General features: G+C 38.8%; 1 protein-coding gene and 1 pseudogene across 2 annotated transcripts in view; both read right to left on the minus strand.

Annotated features, from left to right (window-relative positions):
* Positions 1 to 18,920, minus strand: part of NR6A1 (nuclear receptor subfamily 6 group A member 1) — a 226,530-nt gene that overhangs the window by 195,477 nt on the left and 12,133 nt on the right. The gene's annotated exons all lie outside the window — the stretch shown is intronic.
* LOC113901637 lies at positions 8,359 to 9,697 on the minus strand (annotated as a pseudogene).

An 18,920-nucleotide genomic window follows, 5' to 3' on the forward strand; every position in this document is an offset into this window, starting at 1 on the left:
ACGTGGAAAACAGGAGATGCTTCTCCCGTGCTCACAACTTAAATAACTGCCTCCTTCACAAGATAGTGAATTCTTCAAGCGTAGTGACAGTGCCTCATCCATCCACAGAACTGTTTCTATGCCCACAACAGTTGCCACTGATACAAAATGTAAGGTGTTCAAATGTAGGATGAACAAAACAGAAAACACTACCCTGTCTCTAGATCAAGGGAAGAAAGTCACAGGATCAGAAAATCTAAGTCTGGCCTGAAAAGTGTGTGGAATGTCTAAGTGAGGAAATCTGATCTGGAAAACCAGAGTTTGGAAGGTGCTAAAGTGACTGATATGCCTAAAAAGGATCACCTTAGAGCGACTTTAAATCTTCTCTATATAAACGCCTGGGGATCAGAAAAGCTGTAGAGAGATGCCAGGCAATAAGGAAATCACTCATCATTACACATGGGTCCAATATTGAACATTCTGCCAGAAATGAAACTGAGAATAAGCATACACTTAACATAAACTGACTCAAAAATAGGACAAAAACATGGGAAGGTAGAATAGTATAATGGGAAAGTTATAGTTCAAAAGCCACTTTTGGTTTAGTCATATGATGTAGGCAAGTAACTGCTTATATTCTGGACCTCAGATTCTGGACATTAAGTGCAAGAACTATACTGGGTTTCAAGAAAGACAAAGTCTAACAACATTTTCTGAAAACAACATTTGGAACTCAAAATAACTAGATCAAACACAAATAAAGAGGGAGTGACTAAAAAAACAAAGGCAGTACTAAGAAAAACAGTTAAAGTGGGCATCTATTGCTTTTACCTGCCTAGCAATCACTCCCCCTTCTGTTAATGGCATTCTGATTTTCCTTTAGAGACTTAGCCCTTTTACACTTTCAGCTGATACGACCCAAGTAGGATGGACCCTAGCCCTGCTATAAACTGAGATTAACAGCATTTACCTGATAGGTCTGTTAAAAGGATTAAATGAGACAGTGCATGTAAAGACTTTACACAGTACTTGACAAAGTCAAAGCTCAATATATGTGAGTTGCTACTAACTAACCCCAAGGGTCCAAGACAAGGCTGTATCTATGACACCAAAGAGCAGATTATAGGAGAGTTAACTATTAATTCACTCATGACATCATCCTCAAAGACCTGGAATGGAATCCCCTAACGTTACTAACATAGTTTAGTTACTTGCTGTGATTCTTGAACCTTTTTTTATATTTTGTGCCTATAAACTGCTTGATACAATAATTCCAGAGGTAGTATGTTACTCCTGAGGAAAAGAAGAACTCTTTATATTTGCCTTAAAACAAATTCCTCCAGTGGTCACAAAAGATCCCTGATTATGAAATTCAGTAACCATGTCTATATATTCCCTCTATCCAGCCCAGAGACCACTGGCTAATAATGTTGTCTCTGGCTTTACAGATCATTACTAACAGAGGAGGTCTGAGGAGATACAGAGAACAATGTTAATCCTACCTCCTGACAACAAGTCAATGGAATGGCTATATCTGGCTACCATTCTCAAACAGTCTTACCCAGATTCTCAGAAACCAGATCTGGCTAGCAAAAGAGTTTCTAGCTACAAGAACCCAAACCACTGCTAGAAGTAACCCCTCTATGTGTTGAATTCAATTCAACACAAAGGCAAAGAAAGGATATCAGAATTGTTCAGTAAAAAGCAGACTCCTAAGCCACCTAAAAACACAAAAATAACCCCCAAACCTCCTGCCTCACAGAATATAACACATTAAACAGATTAGGGAAATATTCTGAGAAATCTAGAGCCTTTGGCTGGTGGCTTAAATTGCTTTAAAAAGGGAGAGTCAAGAAACACAGATTGGGGGCTTCCCTGGTAGTCCAGTGGTTAAGAATCTGCCTTGCAACACAAGAGACACCAGTTCGATCCCCGGTCTTGGACAATCCCACATGCTGAGAGGCAACTAAGCCCATGCACCCCAATTACTGAGTTGGCATTCTAGAGCCAGAAAGCAGAAACAACCGGGTCTGCATGCTGCAACTACTAAAGCCTTCATGCCTAGAGCCTTGTGCTCTGCAACAAGAGAAGCCACCATGGTAAGAAGCCTGCGCACTGCAACAAAGAGAAGCCCCCACCTGCTGCAAAGAGAAAGCATGCGTGCATACAGCAACAAAGACCCAGCCAAAAATAAAAAAGAAACAGACTGGCTCCTAAAATGACAGATATACCACTCAGTCAGCATGTTCATAAGCAATCTGAAATTTAGAGCAAGGTTTGTATGTTTTCAGTTGTTGTTTTTGTTGTTTAGTTGATGTCACACTCGACTCTTTGTGACCCCATGGACTGTAGCCCACCAGACTCTTCTGTCTGTAAGATTTTCCAGGCAAGAATACTGGAGTGGATTGCCATTTCCTTCTGCAGGGGATCTTCCTGACCCAGGGATCGAACGAACCTGTGTCTCTCGAACTGGCAGGCAGATGCTTTACCTCTGAGCCACCAGTGAAGCCCATATATTCAGCTACCGCAGTTCAGCTTAGAAGCATAGAGAAAAAGGGCATGGGTCTGAGTTGGAGTCAAATCCCAGATTTGCCACTGTTTTTGTTTAATTAACTACCCAAGAGCTAATTCCTGAAATGGGGATAAAAATAACCATATTGTTCAATTGTTGTGAGTCTCATGGTGCAACAGAGGCTTGGATCTTGGTCAGGATCCTGCCAGTCAACAAAATTTGGTAAGTATATATAAATAAATAAACTACTTTATGGCAAGAGCTCCAAGTTTAGGAATTTTCTTTAATACAAAGGAAGAATACAATTCTTTAATACAATCTCTAGCTCCAAGTCTAGGAATTTTCTTTGAAACAAAGGAAGATCCAGTTCACAAGCTTTTCTCCAATAGGAGAGAATTTGGCAAAAAGAAGTGACTCCTCAATCTATGATTGGCTACCGTTAACAAATTTTTTAAATATTGATTTTTTTAATTTATATTTTTGGCTATAAAGTTACACATTTACCACAAAAGGATCTTAAATAAACTCTGAGTATTCTTTTTTTTTCCAAATGTGAACAAACAAAAGCTTGTAGGTAATGCCAGTTAATAAATTCAAGCCCAAACATCAGCTAACTATAATCTACTGTGTCTTTTACAAAAGCAAGTTAAATATTACTCTAAGAATGTTTCAATTTGACTAGAGGAAAGCAGCATGGTGCAACAGAGACTTGAATGTTGGTGAGGATTCTGCCAGTCTATTTTGAAGTCCACAGGCAAAAATTAAGGTAAGGCCCTTAAAAATGCAAAATTCTGTAATTCTAATCCAACATCTCACCTTTCCCCAGAACAGAAACCACATACTAATATCAGATTAAATGTTTTAATTAAATATGAAATATAACATTATTTCTCCTAGTCAACTGCAATTCCAAGTTTCATATACCTTAAAATGTGAGATATGAAGTGAAGCAGAGCTTCCAGAAATCAAGGATCTAAAAGGATTTTTAAACTCCTCTGCTTAATTAGGTTCCCTACCCTATGATCTCAGTTCTCTGATTTTCACACCAAATTATGGTCATGGCTACTGACCACGAATTCAGGTTTTAGAAAATTTTGTTTTCCATTCTCCCCATGAAAAAAGCTAAAAATCTCTACCCTGGATTTGTACTGATACACAAGAGCCATTTTGCTCCTTTCCGGACCAACATTTAGTCATTTATATCAGTTTCCCATCTGTTTTGTGCCCCACCCACCCCACCCCCCATCATGATTAGGTTCCCAATGAAACTGTGTCCTTCTCTCAGTCAAATCTGGTCTCACCCCTAAATATCCCAAGCCAAAGGCTAAGGTATATCCCAGGATCCCAGGAAAGGTAGCTTAGTAAATGCTGAGTAACTACTTCTTTCTCCAGAAAGCAATAGTATTAAATCACATGCCACTACAATGCAATTCTTGCCAAAATATCAAGTTCTAAGAGAAAATAAGTTTTACTATTCTCTGCCTTTAAAGTCTAAAGCAACAGTGTTGAATTCAAATAGCTACAGTGATGAAAAATGTTGTCTATCTTCATTGCACAAAATGATAGCCACTAGCCATGTGTGGCTATTAAGCACCTGGAATGTGACTAGTGTGACTGAGCAACTGAATTTCAACTTAATTTTAATTAGTCACATAAGGTCAATGGCTATTATAATGGAAAAACATAAGATTAAAAAAAAATCTCCCCTCTTCTAAATTTTTTTTTTTTGGTTGTGCTGCGTCTTCATTTAGTTGCTTTTCAGATGCAAGCGGGAGCTACTCTTTGTTGTGGTGCAGGGGCTTCTCACTGCAGTGTCTTCAAACAAGCTGGCGCTTGTTACAGAGCGCCAGCTCTAGGTATGTGGGCTCTGTAGTTGTCTGAACGGGGCTTAGTTGCTCCTAGGCATGCGGAATCTCTCTGGACCAGGGAGCAAACCTATGTCCCCCGTCTTGGCAAGTGGATTTTTATTCACTGCACCACCAGAGAAGTCCTTCCTTCTTCTAAATTTATCATGACACCTTTTGGATTCTGTAGCAGCTTTAAATTAAATGAAATAAGGAAACACTTACACAAGTGTTATTTACTAACCAATTCATAAGTTCATCCATTGTTATCAGAAAGTAATTCCATTAGCCTAGCAAATATAGTCACTTATTCCTTCAAATGTTATTAAGTACCTGCCCACACTGTAGCAGGTCCTAGGCCTGGAAGATACAGGTATCAGTACAACTGAGCCTGAGTGAGTGAGTGAAAGTCGCTCAGTTGTGTCTGACTCTGTGAGCCCATGGACTACAGTCCACCAGGCTCCTCTGTCCATGGAATTCTCCAGGCAAGAATACTGGAGTGGGCAGTCATTCCCTTCTCCAAGGAATCTTCCCAAGGATCAAACCCAGGTCTCCCACACTGCAGGATTCTTTACTGTCTGAGCCACCAGGGAAGCCCAAGACTGAGCCTACTGTCAGAGAACAGTCTAAAGGGGTACAGAATAAAAATTATAGAGCACAACAATGTGAATATACTCAGTGCCACTGAAGTGTATACTTAAAATGATTTAAATGGTAAATTCTGTTATATATATTTAACTACAACAAGAAAAAATTAAAGCCAAATGAAAGACAGGAACTTCCCTATCTGGTGGTCCAGTGGTTAAGACTCTGTGCTTCCACTGCAGGGGATATGCATTCGATCCTTCATTGGGGAACTAAGATCTCACATGCTGTGTGGTGCAGCCAAAAATAAAAGATAGTGAAGTAAATAATATTTTAAAAAATTGATGGTAGGAGAGAACAATGGACAGGCAGATTGGGACAGATGGACCTGATGAAACAGAAGCAGTGGTAAGAGCATATATTTTGACATAAGAATAGGTATGAGTCCTGGCACCATCACTTACTACTGTTAACTGAGGAAGTGACTTCACCTCTCTAAACCAATTTCCTCATCTGTAGGCTATTGTGAGGTTCAATGAAATGATACACTTAGGTCAGTGGAAAGTGCTTAGTAGTTGTAATCAATATTAGTGAGAACAGAGCAGCAACCATGGGGCCAGGGGCATGTGGAAGAGATAAGCATTCACCAGATAAACAGGGCTATTTGAGAAACGTATGCAGAGGAAGCCACATGTACGAGGCATGAACAGAAAGGGAATAATGTTACCTGATAATGTGATTTTACTGGAGCCCCAGCCAGGGCCATATCATAAAGAACTTTACTGCCACACATGGGGAGTTTTAGGCTTTTATTCTATAGGTAGTAGAGTCACTGCTGCTACTCCTAAGTCACTTCAGTCATGTCCGACTCTGTGTGACCCCACAGACGGCAGCCCACCAGGCTCCCCTGTCCCTGGGATTCTCCAGGCAAGAACACTGGAGTGGGCTGCCATTTCCTTCTCCAATGCATCAAAGTGAAGAGTGAAAGTGAAGTCACTCAGTCATTTCTGACTCTTAGAGACCCCATGGACTGCAGCCTACCAGGCTCCTCCATCCATGGGATTTTCCAGGCAAGAGTACTGGAGTGGGGTGCCATTGCCTTCTCCGAATAAAGTCACTAAGGAAAGGAAATACATGGATATACCTATGAAGTTTGTCAACACCAGCAGAAAGTAAAAGTTAAAGTCTCTCAATCGTGTCCCGCTCTTTGTGACCCCATGGACTATACAGTCCATGGAATTCTCCAGGCCAGAATAGCCTTTCCCTTCTCTAGGGGATCTTCCCATCCCGAGGATCAATCCCAGGTCTCTCGCACTGCAGGCGGATTCTTTACCAGCTGAGCCACAAGGGAAGCCCCAATACCAGCAGAACTCTCACTAACTTCAAAATAGTGGTTCTAATATTTTAACCAAGTAATTAAAAAGTGTTAAGGCTTAAAAGGAGGAGAGGGAAGCACTCTGAGGGGGTAGTCAAGATACACATGGCAAACCATCCACAGCTCCTGAAATTCTAGCAACTCTTCCCATTTTTCAGAGCCCCTCCCAACTCCATCTCCTCAGCTCCTTTTGGTACAAAAGGTGGCTTGGATAGAGGCTGAAAAGGAATAAATGTAGCTGTTTTTTTGGTAACAAACATTAGCTAGCCAGACCATGGCCCACCTTACAGCCTTGCAGCCTGCAATTCAGCACCAAACCCAAGCAAATACAGGAACACTTTTCTTTGGATTGGTTGAGTATTAAATTCACATCTGCCTCTTTCCTTTCTATCCAGTGAGTGGGATGCCACTTGGACCATTAGCTTTTGTTTCTCACAGGCAACCTGATAAACTATACTTCAGGAATAAAAGAAAATGCTTTTGAATACAAAGACATAACACCACAAGTCTGCACAGCAAAATCCGGCTGGCAGAGCTTCAAGCTGTACTTCCCTTTTCCACCTACAAATGTCAAGGTCACATTTTAAAAACTGCAACAAAAAACAAAGCCTTCTCCCTAATGTCATTTTCTTAACATGAAATCTTAGGGGTAGAGAAAAAAGAGTAGGGGGAGAAGCCAAGGATTCTCAGTTATATAATCTATTGTGCCCATGTATTTGCTCAGCTTAAATGCTGCTTACAAGAAGTGTCTACATTTCTATGGAAACAATAAATTCCATCTGATCAACCTACGTCACCTTTTATACAGTTTTTCAGGCTTCTAGCTTTGTAACTGCAGCCTTGAAACCAAACTGAAGGCAGAAAAGCCAGCCTAAGATTATGACATTTCAATTTTAACATTTTTTTTTAAAAGCAGTACAGAGCTTCAAGGCTGCGGTAAGAGAGAATCAGAAGGTGAAAACAGTTTAGGAAGGCAATTCGGTTTGATGAGTCAGAGGTCATTAGTGTTTCTATGGAAATATAGTACAGGCATTTCTCAGAAAACTGCATGTACTGTGAGCCTCTAACATTCTTCATTTACAATTTCTGGATGTCTGGAGTAGCAAAAGAGATTGTTGATAATTCTTCATTCAGCTCGGAGGTTAAATAAATTTCAAAAGGCACACATGCCATGAAATGTAGAAAATAATCTGTCAGCTGTCATTTTATTGAATCTTTACTATATGCCTGGTACTGGCTTGATTCTTCACATGAATTCTACCTGAAAGGAGTTCCTATTACCTCCATCTTGTAAGTTTAAAGAAATAACTGTAATTTGTTACATGGAAAGAGCCACAAAAGTCAAAACAAGAGAACTTCTATTCAGAGCAATTTGGCTAATAAAACACCACCTTTGCAAGGTATATATGCTCTGCAACAGCCAGATGGAAACTTGACGTTATTTCAAAAAACAAACCCTGACATTCCCACAAAAGCGGGGCCTCAGAGTCCAAGAAAAAAGTAGATGAGTCCATTTATAAACCTCCTTGAATAATCCAAGATGTCCACGTCAGAAGCAGCTACAGTAACTTCACTAACCAGACCAACAAAGCAAAGTATAAAACCTTACATGAATGAATGAATTAAATCATTAGACAAGAACTAGCATCTTTTGAAAAAAATATATGTTATTGCCAGCAGGAGTAGGGAGACTGAAGATTTTTTTTTGTTCATTGTCATTTCAAAGACTAACTGAAGAAGAGTCTCACACACCAAAGAGTTTGTTTGACCACAGACACAGAGTTTCCAAGGTCATTTCAGAACCATCTGCTGAGGGTGATATTTTTTTTTCCTCCTCCTACTTTTTTGATTGAAAATATATTGCTTTTACAAATGGAAACTTGCACATTTAAAAAATCCTAAGAACAATGGAAAATATTTTTTAGAAGAAGAATGTATATATACATATAACTGAATAACTCTGCTGTACAACAGTAATTAACACAACTTTATAACTATACTTCAAAAAAAAAAAATCCTAAGAACAAAACGATTTGTGTTATTAGCTCTCTAAAATTGACCAGTTCAACTGAAGGGAAAAAAAATCTCCCAGACATTCTCTAAATGACTTTTAAATTACTTCTTATTAGAAACATAATTCTGGGCACAAATCTTTCTGTCATACTAGTTAATCATTAATGCTAAAGCTCAGTACCATCTCTTATGTCTGTTTCAGAAATCCATTGTGTGGCAACAAAGAGATACAACATCTTTAACCTTTCACCCCAGAATCTTTCAAATCCGAAGCAAAGCTAGTAGCTGGTTAGTCATATCTACAAAATAACCCCAAAAGAAATTTTTTTAATTATTCAAACTGGAGTCAAGATACAAGAACAACAAACAACATATGTTTATTTCACCACATAAATGTAAAAGACACTCCATAAACAGGATTAAGGGTGAAAAATTCCAATTTTTTTAATGGATTATTTTAATTAGGTTCTTCTTAAAAAGTTTAGAACAATATTCTGTGAGGATAAATTCCAACTGTAATAGCATACACAGAGTGGAGACAGCCCTGGAACTGAGGAAAAGCTATGATTCTTCCAGAATTTATGAGTCCACAGCTTTCTGATCAACCTTGCACTGCTGCTGCTCTGTAATTTCATATTTCTCTGTGTCCCTTTGAAGGGCTTGCCTTCCTGATACCTGAGCTTACATAGCTTCGTCTTCTTGAAGTAAACATCAGTGAGATGTTCTGGGATTTTTCACACCATTCAATTTCGGTGGAGATGACAATGACAAATTTCTGGTGTGAGGGACAGAGCTCAGCCACAAGTAGCAAGCTTCAGGAAAATGACCCTCCTGCCTCTGTGGTGCCCAGTGAGGAAGATCAGAATCATCCCAGAAGCAATGTTAGTGCACATGCGGTTTTCTCACATGTGAGAAAAAACTTAGAAGGGTTTTTTTTTTTTTTTTTTTGCCATGACATAACAGCTTTCCAGGCACACCTTCAGTAGGATAATACCTAGGCATTTTGGGAAATTTAACCACTCAAGTACCACCCACCATTCTTGTCACCACCACCTGATTTTGTGACAGTAGCAAGAACCATCACCTTCTTTTCCTTTTCAACCTTGCATTTAGCTGTTGAATACTTCATCTTATGAAAGGCCTTTCTGGACTACATAGCTGATTAGGAATATCTGCCAATTCCTCTGACCACGATAGTATTTCAGCTGCAGTGGGGTTCACCTTTTTAACCTTTTTAACTCTGCCACCAGCATCAAACTGCTTGGCTTCTGGGCTTTTTCTCCTTAGTATCTGGCTTCTGGGCTTTTTCACCTGCCGTCTTCTAAGATGAGAAAACAGGTTTAGCCATTATTAACATCATTAATAATCGTATCATTTGAGGCTCCCCTAGCAGTTCAGATAATAAAGAATCTGCCTGCAATGCAGATTGCATTGTTCGATCCCTGGGTCAGGAAGATCCCCTGGGAAGGGAATGGCTACCCACTCCAGTATTTTTGCCTGGAGAATTCCATGGACAGAGATGCCTGGTAGGCTACAGACCATGTGGTTGCAAAGAGTCAGACATGAGTGAGCAACTAACACTTTCACTTTCATCATAGGTAGTAAAGTTATTCTTATTTTCATCCTCCAAGCCACGAGTTTAAGTATACGTGTGAAACAGACTTATTTAAAAAATAAAAACCACTTTTCAGAAACTCTAGGTTTGTTGCTGCACTCTGTGCACACACAGAGAATAGGATCTTTTATTAAGTCATCACTCAGTGCTATTATTAAGATGTTGGCTTCTTGATGAAACTACAGCATTGACCTCTGGGTCAACCATTCAGATCTTGAGATCTCGAATCAACAGACCAATGAAATAAATGATTGAGGCATGTTTAAGAGTCACAGATACTAGTCTACCCTGCCCCACTAAAATCATACTCTACTTGTATAAGACATGCTTCCTTTTAATTTTTGATACCTGTTTTAAGGTCTGTCAGCTTAAAGTTCCCCTTCCAGCATTAGTAGGCATTAGCACTAGCAGAAACACAATGCAGCATTCTTACTTCCCAATACGTATCCCAAAACTCAGTGAAATACAAAAAATGTCAGGCTTCCAGAGTGGGAAACCATTACTTGGTATACAATAAGCACCTACACCTACAGAATGAGCTCCATTCTGAGAGCACATTCATAAGTACAATTTGTTCAGAAGTCCAACAAAGTTAGCCTAGGTACCCAACTAACAGCAGCATCATCTGTATAGTACTGTAATAGGTTTGTAATACTTTTCCCACACTACATTAAAAACAAACACAAAAACTGAAAAAACACTTTAAATCTTACAGTACAGTACCTTGGAAAGTACAGGGTACAGTAGAACAGTTGGCATACAGGGGCTGGCATCAAGTGAACAGGCAAGAGTTACTACTGACTGGAGCAGGGAGAGGAGGTGGGAGATGGTAGAGTGGAAGGATCGTCAGCAGTAGGAGACGGAGGGCAAGCTGCCATTGCACCCACGCCTGACGCTGATGGCAAAGGTTTGGGTTCCTTGCTGGATTCAATTCTATCTACTCTCTTGAGAAAAGATGCAGTGATGTCTGGGTAGAAACACGTTCCAATCTTTGAAAGTTCACAACTTGAAGGTTCATATGTAGGAGACTGACGTACAACACTTATGTGACTTGACTTTAGCAATCCTGTTTCTGGATATGCTTCACATTCCTGAGTAAGTCAAAAGTGAAAGTCTCTCAATCATGTCTGACTCTTTGAGACCCCATGGACTATATGGTCCATAGAATTCTCCAGGCCAGAATACTGGAGTGGGTAGCCATTCCCTTCCCCAGGGGATCTTCCCAACCTAGGGATTGAACCCAGGTCTTCCACACTGCAGGTGGATTCTTTACCAGCTGAGCCACCAGGGAAGCCCTGAATAAGCTGAAATGGCCATAGTTTTTAGAATATTATAACTAGTTTTTAGAATATTAACTAGCGATGTCAAGACGAGGAGTGTACTCGTAAGGTTGAGGCAGACTGAAATGCAAGCTGGCCTGGAAACTGAAGCTGTGCTGACATAGTTACAGCCACTACCATGTCACAGTCTTCCTGTTTCCAGTTTACATTATTCAATTTTTAATCCTGCTCCACATGGTATTAATTACCCTAATGCCATTTTGCTTTATTTCCTAAAAGGCATTAAGTATTAAAATTTCCTCCCGTTCCCCACAGAGATCTACTTCGGTAGATCATGCTCAGGGCCAGCATTGCCTCCCTGTTTGCAAGGCCATGTCCTCAATGGCAGGCTATCGTCCACAGGGTCACAAAGAGTTGGACACGACTGAGAAACTGAGCTCGCACACACTGTCTCCACTGGAACAGGATGCAATAAAATGTTAATTAAATGTAAATTGTTGTAAATGTAAATTACAAAACTACGAAAGACTACTACAAAATCAAAGAAAATACATTTTATTGTACTTGAGATGACATCAAAAACTGCTGGCAGTTTTTTTTTTTCAAACTTACTTTTCCAATATTCCTAACTCCTAATTCCTAACATAATTAGGAATCAAAGGAAGGTCTGTGGTGTCATTATAGCTATTTAGTTATATAGTTATTTCATAAATACTTTATGTAGGAGTACAAATACCTACAAAATAACTGAATATTTTACGCCTTCTGGAATTACAGTAAGAACCAAGAAATGCAATGTTTGTAGAAAGACTTGAGTTTCTTAAGAGGAAATCCTATCTCAACAATTGTTAAACAAATGAAAAGACATCAGAAATATGCATCAAAGAATCTCCTTCTCAAACTACCTTGGAGTCAGCTGAATTCTCCTAGAGGATGGGGAAGAAAAGAAAAGCATGATGGTAACAATAACCCTGTATACGAGACAGCAAAAGAGACACTGATGTATAGAACAGTCTTATGGACTCTGTGGGAGAGGGAGAGGGTGGGAAGATTTGGGAGAATGGCATTGAAACATGTATAATATCATGTATGAAATGAGTCGCCAGTCCAGGTTCGATGCACAATACTGGATGCTTGGGGCTGGTACAATGCAACGACCCAGAGGGATGGTATGGGGAGGGAGGAGGGAGGAGGGAGGAGGGTTCAGGATGGGGAACACATGTATACCTGTGGTGGATTCATTTCGATATATGGCAAAACCAATACAATATTGTAAAGTTTAAAAATAAAATAAAATTAAAAAAAAGAAAAAAGAAAGAAAAGCATGGAGAGGAGGAGGCAAGATGAAGGGTGAGAAGGGAGGTGACAGGAGGAAAACCCAGGAGTAGCAGGGTGGCTTGGACAGTAAGGTCTGTGGAACCAGTGGCACTACATTGAACAGACTTTCTCCTCTCAGTTTATTCATCCAGAAAATGAGAACACCTTCGGCTCTATCCGTGTTTCCCCAAGTGAGGAGACTACTGGAAGATTTGAAGTGAACCAAGAGAAAGCACTTTAAAACATTTCAAAGCTGTTACCTTTTCACTTCTCTTTCAACCCTTCTAATTACATCAGAAGAAAAATCTCAGTTTGATACTAGTTTCTCTATTACCCCTCTAATGCTTGCTAATCTCCCTTTGTAACTAGAAGGCCTGGTCATACAGACTTGAGCAGGCAACATCTTAACTAGAATTTAACGCAGTATTTTTTCATTAAATTTATTTTTATTGTTACCTTCTCTACAGCATATAATTTTACATATAGGATAATAACAAAATATCCTTTTAAAATAAATTTTGGGTTGCAAAGTTTTAACAATTCAATATTTAATATATTAAATACATAAATATTAGGAAATGACAAAAATCATGATAGTGATACAGAAAAAACAAAAGTTTGGAAATACTGATTTAGTGGAATAGTGGCATAAGCCATGGTAAGTTATTTTCAACTTCAAGCTTCAGTTAACTCATATGTAATATGGGAACATCACCACCTATCAAAAGAAAAGTTGTGGAAAGGATTATTTTGGATAGTTTAGCAAGAACCTGGCACACACTGAACATTCAACAACCTCTTTTTAAAGATTTTACCAGAAAGCCCTTTTAAGAGACCTTCAGAAGGCTTTGGGTGAGGGGGTGGTGCAGCCAGGTTTCCTGTGTATTAGAGACAGGAGCATTTGCTCTGGTTGTGATACTTCCCACCAAGAACCTCCAGGGACTTGGCCTTGCTTCTTACCCTGATAAAGCTGCAGTTTACTCTCCTAAAGCTCATAATTCTAGTTACAAGTGTCTGGAAGTAAATGCTTCAGAAAAGCAGTACATATCTAAATTCACTGAGAAGTCTAACCCCAAAGGGTACCAGGGAAGGCAGGGCCATTTTGTAACAGTTATCCAAGATTAAAAAAAAAAAAAAAAAAAGGTACTTCATTTGGGCACTTTTAACAATACTATAATGAGGGGGAAGTCACAGGGTGGTCTATAAACCAGCCTTGATACTTCAGCATCAGATACTGTGCAACTAGATAGCCCAGGTGAGAAAATCCTTGAGTGAGAGTACAGGGAGACTGTTCCCAGTTTCCTGAGTAAGAGTACTTCAAGAAAAAGAACACCTGAATACTGACTTTAATCCAACAACTGTCTGGTAATAAGCACTTTACATGATATTGCCTAATTTCTCCAAACATACCTGAGCGAGGTAGTTTCAAGTCTATTCACCAAATAGGCAAAACTCCAAATAGTCAATTCTCTAAATTTACTAAAAATTTATTTTAACTATGAAGACAATTTATAAAAACACATACTGATGGGAGAGTTTAATTAGCTTTTAAAGATTTCTGCCAAATTAAGACAGACAGGATAGCAGCATTTTCTTTTTTTTTAATATAAATTTATTTAATTGGAGGTTAATTACTTTACAATATTGTACTGATTTTGCCATACATCAACATGAATCCGCCAAAATGTTCAATTTGTCTCTGCTGCTGTTGCAGCTGCAAAAAGTTAGGGCAGAGAGGGGACCTCTGCTGGTGAAAAGATACGGTCTGGTTTCGTCTGCAGGTAATGGGGGAAGAGATAAGGTACAGGAAGAGAGAGAGAATAAAAGAGTAAAAAATGATAAGGTAGCAATTTAGAAGGAAACTGACAACGAATTCTACAAATTAGATTCAGCAAATTGACTTCTGTTGAACTGAACATTAGGTAAATTGGATATTTACAAACTAGTTTCAATGAGCTGCATTTTGGTGAACTGGCTTGCTTATCTATGAAGTAGGTCTATTAACTTTACTTACTTTAGTTGCTAAGTCATTTCCGACTCCTTGCAACTCCATGGGCTGTAGCCTGCCAAGCTCCTCTGTCCATAGGATTTCCTAGGCAAGAACACTGGAGTGGGTTGCCATTTCCTTCTCCAGGGGATCTTACCAACCCAAGGATCAAACCCGCGTCTCCTGCATTGACAGGCAGATTTGTTTTTGCTGAGTCACCAGAGAAGCCCTTACTTATAGAAAAGGAAATTGAGAAATGTTAAATAATCTTTCTACAGTAACGCAGCTACACTCCAGGTTCTTCACACACTGCATTAATTCATTCTTCAGTAAGAAATTCTGTGTGGTGATTCTACATCCTTTCAGCACCACTACTCTCCAGGAGAGAGAGGTTTTAAACCCAGGTCCAACTAAAGCTAACACACGTAGTTAATCACTATATCATAGTAACAGTTTGCTGAAATAATCTTAAATTGCCACTCACACAAATGCAGTTTGTCTACCATACTACAACGACTATTTATTCTACCCTCCTGAAAAAATTTGTACCTGCTATTCAGAGGTCGAGTGGCACAGCTGCCAGACTAAATTGGAACACTTTCAAGGCAAAAGTCAAGATTTTAGAGACATTATTACTTCATTTAGGCTGGACAATCATGATTTCAGATCAAATTTTGCACAACTAGAACTTCCTGAGAACCCCCACTACCATCTTTAATGATCCCACACTGACAATCCCTGATGTGTGTGACACACACACAGAGGTATATAATTTTATGATCAATTATTTCGATCAAAGTGTAAGCTAATCTTATTAAATAAATGTAAAAACTAAAATAACCCTAGAGCCTACATGATCTATATAAGACATCAGTGCTTGCTCAAACTATTTGTCTTACTGCTGGGCTCTTCAGGGATTTATCACATTTATGATGCTAGGAGAATGTCCTATCTCACCTATTGATGCATAAAATCTGACTTTTCTTACATTTTTAACTTTCCTTCTATTAATAAGATAGTAACTCAAGGCTCTCTAAACAACTGAAAATATATTCTGCCCTTTTTGGTAAGCAGACAAATTCTCTACTCATAGATCTTATGACATAGCCCAAATATAAAGCACTTCTGACGTGACGTGAAGTCGCTCAGTTATGTCCGACTCTTTGTGATCCCATGGACTGTAGCCTACCAGGCTCCTCTGTCCATGGGATTTTCCAGGCAATAGTACTGGAGTGGATTGCCATTTCCTTCTCCAGGGGATCTTCCCAACCCAGGGATCGAACCCAGGTCTCCCGCATTGTAGACAGACACTTAACCATCTGAGCCACCAGGGAAGTTTTGTCTGAGGATAAATAGGAACTTTCATTAACAAAGCTACCACTACTGTAAAATATTTTAAGCATGAATTAATAAGCTGTTACTTTTAAACAGCATTAAACGTTTATTCTGATTTCCCAGCTGGGTTCAAAAATCTCTGTGTTAAAATGGGGAAAAGAGATCTTTACAGCAAATCTGAATACTGCAAACTGACACTTTGAAAAATGTCACCCTACTTTAAACCTCCTCAAATACATATTTTGAATGCTCAATGAAGAAATGACAAATCTAATTTTTTTGTCCATTCCAGGTTTCTCTTCTGTACTTAAAAGTGCCTCTCATTAATTATTTCTGATCTTCAACGTACACCCAAGGCTATCCTTAATGTTTCAGCAAACAGAATATGATTCTTTCTAACCTCTTTTGAAATCAACAAAGACTATAAATTTAACTCAAGACAGCTTTTGTAGTTCAGTTAGATTCAAGGTCATCTCAAGGCTTTTAATTACGAACCAGGATTTGAGGAGCTCTGCAATTGGTGTAGTCGAAGGAAAGAGCAGCTGGCTTATTCACTTTCTTATTAAAGAGCCTTATAAAAACTGTCTTGGCAAATAGCAAATTCTCTTACCACCAGTGGTGAACATAAAGAAGCAGAGCAAATAATCTTCAAACATTTGTGTTTACTCTCAATCAACAAATTTTTTAAATTACCAGAAGACTCTGAGGTCTTCATTTCATATGATTTATAATTTAATTCAAAACTTGTAGATAGCCAGACTCCAAAAATATTTCTATTTCCATTCTGAAACCAGCTCTGCTAAAAATTATGAATGTCCTTCAAATTAGCATAAAATTTATTTAGGTTTTCACTATCAAACCCTGTGCAGGATCAGTTTTTCAGTCACTGAGGAAGGAAACCATGCAAAGTATGCAGATATCTAAAGGAATGTAAATTTAACTTCTCTCTCCATGTACTTAATTTCCAATCAAATTCAGTTGTAAGTTTCAGGACATATTCAAGACTTTGAGGCAACTGATACAGTTGTATTTGAAAAGAGACATACAGACACACACACACACACACTAATCCATCCTCCTAAGATTTTGAGAGGCAACCAAAGGCGGCTCCAGAGTGTCTTTGTGACCCACTCACCCATAATCTATAAGAGAAAGAAGGCAGTCTCAGACGGGTCCATAAGCACTGCTCTGACTAGGCTGGAGATATCGGGGTAGGCAGCAGAAGGCAATGTGCATGCTTCCGGGGGGTGGAGGCGGGGGGCGGGGGGGGGGGGGGGCGGTGTACTAATGCCAGAAATCTACAAGATTCAGAAAACAAAAGGCATTGGGAATGATTCCACATACCCCTCTATAACATGAGACTAGAGGAAACAGCCTACCTGTGTCTCAATTCTATCTCAAGCATCAGGCATTTATTTAAAAATAGTAATAAGCCCTAGATGTTAATATACAAGATGTATTAGTGTAAATTAAACTGGTTGTTAGTGATGGTACATTGAGATAGACACATACTTCTAAAAATCTGGGCCCCCACAAAATAAGCCAAAAGAAAGCACAAGATAGTCTAGGGAGTACCGTTAAAACAATGAGAAACTATAAACTGTCTTAATGTTCAACAATGAAAAACAATGAGATATCACATGGCTGTTAAAAGTTTCAAATGAGTTACTGTTGAATCAGTAAAGCTTAAAACATGAGGAAAAAAAGTAAAATCAAACAAAAAGCATAAAACAATGGTATATACTGTAAGACCACAACAATAAGCAAAAAACTAGGATTTGAAGAAAGACTAGAAGAAAACATAAGAAAATGCTAATAACAGTCACCTGGAAGGAAAATTATAGGTAATTTTCCCTTCAGTTTCCATATTTTCTACAGTGATGACACATTCCTAATTTTAAAATCATTAGATTCCTAAGTAGCTCAAACCTAAGGAACATAAGGGCCACAGGCAATTCAAGTCCAGAATTCAGAGATCACACCATTTAAATCTAAATACAAGATACAGCTAAATCCCTCCTGCTTTTATTGATATGCAAGCACTTCCAACTGAGTTCCCCAGGAAGTGTCCCTAAGACAACACTCTAAACTTGCTTTCCAAACAAGGCATTGGAAACACTAGGTATTCTTCAGCCAAGAGCCCATCTATGCTCTGAAAACTAGGTTTGGAAAATAAATTTACAGTACTTCACACACTTCATATTACCCATAAATGCTCAGCAATTGTTAATATTAATGGACATACTACATGAAAAGTACTTTACTTGAAATATTTTAAAAGGCTCATGGCAGATAGCACATTTTATCTTCAAATGTTAAATATATTTTTTCATCACAGTAGTACTTTCAGTAACTGAGCTGCTCACCAGCAGTTAGCTCTGAATTCCAGTCAGCCCAACTATCTTTCAGATTTAAACTGTCAGCAAGTAAGAGAATATTTTTTTGCGGGAAAGCAATTGTAATTTCCGATTTTAGGTGATTGATTAAGTTCTCTCCTCTAAAAGGCTGATTGGTTTCCTGGTGCCAGTAAAATGATTGATGAATATTTCAACTGCAGCTCCCTTGCTAACCCCCCTCCACCCCTCCCCCATGCATTGCCGCCCCTTTCCTGCTGGGTTCCCTTTTTACTGACCAACAGCATTTAAGGAGGGTTTGCAATTTTCCTTAATGAATCCAAGTTCTCAAACTCAGGGCATTTAAGTCTTAAGAGGACAGGACTCTTCTCAGTGCTGAAGGAATATTGCAGGTAAAAATTCCTTTACAAAGAATAAGGGAAAACTCTGAAATTAACTATGGGTTTGACTCAAGAATGAAATTGTCCTTACAAAAGAAAAGTGTGGCATGGTTGTGGGGGAGGAGGTATAAGAATAGTGATCATGCTAAAAAAGAAAAAAACACTGAATCTCGAGTTTACATTACAAATTATCATAACATCATAACTTTATCTGCATACATTTCTATAAGACAGACCCAGAGAACTGAATTTACATGTAAATTATGTGATTCCACAGACCTTAATTTAAAGCAGCCAGGTGTTCTAATAAGGAGACAAAGTATGGTAAGCATTAAGAAATGTAA

Source organism: Bos indicus x Bos taurus, chromosome 11 (genome assembly GCF_003369695.1).
Source record: "Bos indicus x Bos taurus breed Angus x Brahman F1 hybrid chromosome 11, Bos_hybrid_MaternalHap_v2.0, whole genome shotgun sequence".
NCBI classification, from domain to species: Eukaryota; Metazoa; Chordata; class Mammalia; order Artiodactyla; family Bovidae; genus Bos; species Bos indicus x Bos taurus.